The sequence below is a fragment of the Oculina patagonica genome, unplaced genomic scaffold (assembly GCF_052425735.1).
Source record: "Oculina patagonica isolate OP01 unplaced genomic scaffold, crgOcupat unplaced544, whole genome shotgun sequence".
In the NCBI taxonomy this organism is placed as follows: Eukaryota; Metazoa; Cnidaria; class Anthozoa; order Scleractinia; family Oculinidae; genus Oculina; species Oculina patagonica.
This window is the reverse complement of record NW_027558411.1, coordinates 7,501-10,731: the sequence shown is the minus strand read 5'-3', so window position 1 is coordinate 10,731 and position 3,231 is coordinate 7,501. Positions and strand designations below refer to the sequence as shown.

At 37.3% G+C, this 3,231-nt stretch overlaps 1 long non-coding RNA gene across 1 annotated transcript in view; it reads right to left on the bottom strand.

The window, feature by feature from the left end:
* Positions 1-448: 448 nt before the first annotated feature.
* LOC144640890 (uncharacterized) overlaps positions 449-3,231 on the bottom strand; it is a 5,047-nt gene continuing 2,264 nt past the window's right edge. The window contains exon 3 of the long non-coding RNA XR_013568458.1: positions 449-2,088. This is a non-coding gene — a long non-coding RNA (uncharacterized LOC144640890). The remainder of the gene's footprint in view (positions 2,089-3,231) is intronic.

Genomic DNA, 3,231 nt, shown 5'->3' with positions numbered 1-3,231 from the left:
TTTTTTTTACCGTGTCCCGGGGGGGGGGGGGGAGAGGTACTCCCTAAAATTTACTCAAGGGGTGTGCCACTGAGTCGCTGAGACTCTGGACCTGTTCCAGAGAAAAACGGCTCAATTTGCGACCCTGTTCCAGACAAACAGTGCAAAATAGGTACCCTGTTCCAGACAATATCCACAATGAAAAATATATGAAGATAGATATAAAAACACTAGCATACATCACAAAGCGCTCACTTGACTTTGTCTGTGGCTTGGAGAAAAACCAATGAGAGGAGCGGATTTTCATAGCTAAACTTGATAGTGTTCCACAGTCAAAAGAGTGATTTGTATACCCTGTTTCAGAGTCAGAGAGGCAAAAGGCACACCCTGTTGAGCAGCACATACCCGTATAGCCCTTATATGGGAGTACCGTATACAGCAACACCAAATAAGCCGAGAACAAACAAAATCAATCAAAACGTTTTAATTCCACCGACAGCATTATGATCCAGAAGTCTGGATGGGAAATTATGCTGCAAAACGGGTAATTATGTAACCTTCGAAGATAAGGAGGGGGTAGTAGGGCTGCATGTTGGGGTAGATAGGCATATCACGTGGTAAATTAGCAAAGCACTTAACATTTAGAGTATATAGGAAATAATATACATCTACATTAAGAATATGGTTAATTTTCTTTTTTTCATTCATTCATTTGTTTTTATTTTCACTATTTGCCTATATTTTAATTTTGAATGGAAATGGCAGAGGTCATACATGTAGCAAAGGGTTTACAGCATATTGCCATAAGCTAATGCCAAGCAAACCGGAGTGAAAGCTAACCACAAGCAAACTAGAGTGAAAGCTAATCCCAAGCACACCGGATGAATAAAGCTAACTGCGAGCAAACAGGGGTGAACCTAACTACAAGCAAACCGGAGTGAAACTAACTGGAAGCAAAGAAGGGACATTCTGTAACCCCATCCCACCCCCCTCGCCCCCCCCCCCCCAAAAAAAAGGATGATAGCACCTTTTTTACTTTTACATGTCTTTTTGAGTCCCCTTCCTCTTAAGGGGTTTCACTTCACTTACAGAAATAAAAAAAATAAAAAAATTCTGGGAAGATAGAATATTGTTTGTGTGTCTCAAACTCAGTTTTGTTCTTTGATTACGCAGAAAAAATAGAATCATGTTTGCTTGTGTATAAAACTATGCAAGAAAAAAAGCATCAATACTTTGACTGCTCTTTTAAAAATTTGTATGCTTTATTGTACACATTTTTGTGGAGTCATGTTGCCCATTCGTCATGAAGTTCACAAAGTAAGCAAATGAGTCACAATTTGGTTGCTTCATGGTACCTAATGGATACTGCAAATTTAATCTGGCTTTAGAATATTTCACTAATTTTAACATTATAGCTGTTCTTATAAATTGTACGCAGCATACAACACATAAGAATGAAATTGGTTTTGCATATTGCTTGCAATCACGATTTTAACCTCTATACTTAAGAATTACACCAGTTTCAGCATTACCAATCCAAATTCAAATTATTACATTGCTTTTTACCTCCACTACCTCCCCCAAGGTCAACCAAAGATCTTATGATATACAGTAATTAGACAACTACATGTAAGTCCTGTGTAGTCGAGGGCTCAAAATATTTGGACACTTACAGGTCATGTTAACCGGCCAAAGAGATTTTAGCTTGGTCACATGTGGTTTCTTACCAGCCAAAACATTGAAAATAGCAATTTTAAACTCCCATTCATTTCTGCTGTTACTGTTTTGGCTGCATAAATTATTCTTAAAAAGATCACTTCATAATGCCCTTGTTACATCTAAAAAGATGTGAAAGAGACAGGTCAATCAAGAAGTTGTTTTCTGAAGTACACTGTAAATACGTTAACATTTAAAATATAAACTTTGCTCATTTGCAGCTTTTCTTGATTTCAATTTACATGTAATTTACTAGTCTCTTGAAAATGGCATCATGAAGACACCCAAACATCAAGCTGGATAATCTTAATCCTTCCTGTTTTCTTTTGATGTCCTTGTCCACATTCTGTTTTTGTGTCTGTGGCTCTGCAAATTCTGAAATTCATGTTAACCCTGAAAAAAGTCAAATGCCACAGATTAAATTAAAATTGATTAATTGGTATGAAAATCAATAATTTATAAAACAAAACACTTAACGCAAGCTTGTATAAAGTGAAGCAAAACTACTGGATGCGAAAGGATACCTTATATATTTAACAGAGATGTATCAGCACAGACTATTTTTTTACTGATAACTGCGAAGTCAACTACAGAAAAAAAAACCGGTAACTCGAACTCGGATAACTCGAACAACCTTGCTAACTCAAACTCACTTCCATTTCCCTTGGATTTGACCCCACTTTTCAGTCATTTTTACTCGGTTAAATTCGAACTCGGATAACTCGAAAACCCCGCTAACTCGAACTAAATTTTGTTTCCCTTGAACAAAATTTGGGTCAAACTTTTACGCTGATAACTCGAATTCCAGAACTTGCAACTCGCAACGGTTGCCCATTGATTATAGCAATGAACAGATCATGTATTTGACAGTCATTTTCCACTCTTAACAAAAGAATGTGTGGTCGCTTTAGAGTTTCTGGCAAGATAAGTTCAATTTGCACAGTACTGTATACTGAAGTGCTTAAAAATCAGTAAACTATCAATTATTAACTTGGCAAATAAAATATTCAATCAACCCCGCTAACTCGAAAAACCCCGCTAACTCGAACTCATTTTCGTTTCCCTTCAGAGTTCGAGTTAGCAGGGTTCTACTGTAAATATTTCAGGACCTGAACAATCGATGAAAATCGATGATCGGAAAATCAATCGATCAATCGATGACAATCGATTAATTACTGTTGATTGGCATCGATTGGCATCGGCCAATCGATGATCAATCGATAATCACACTTTGGTGGTCGCGAACTTCATTGATTGCCATCGATTGGCATTAAACACACAATCAATCCGAAGCATGAAGTAAATACTTACATATGTTGTTTTGTAAAAAAAAATAATAAAGCTCCTTTCCATTGAGATGAAGTTTACATCATAAGCTTTAATGTTTCTGTTTTTCATTCGAGTTTCCTACTGTTTGCTAGCGCTAGAATTCCAAAGACACTTCGTCATTCGTGACCGAGTCAAAAATGGCGGACGTGACAGGCGAAACTCATCACCAGACTCCCACTGTTGTCTCGTTTTCGTTCCGACGTACGG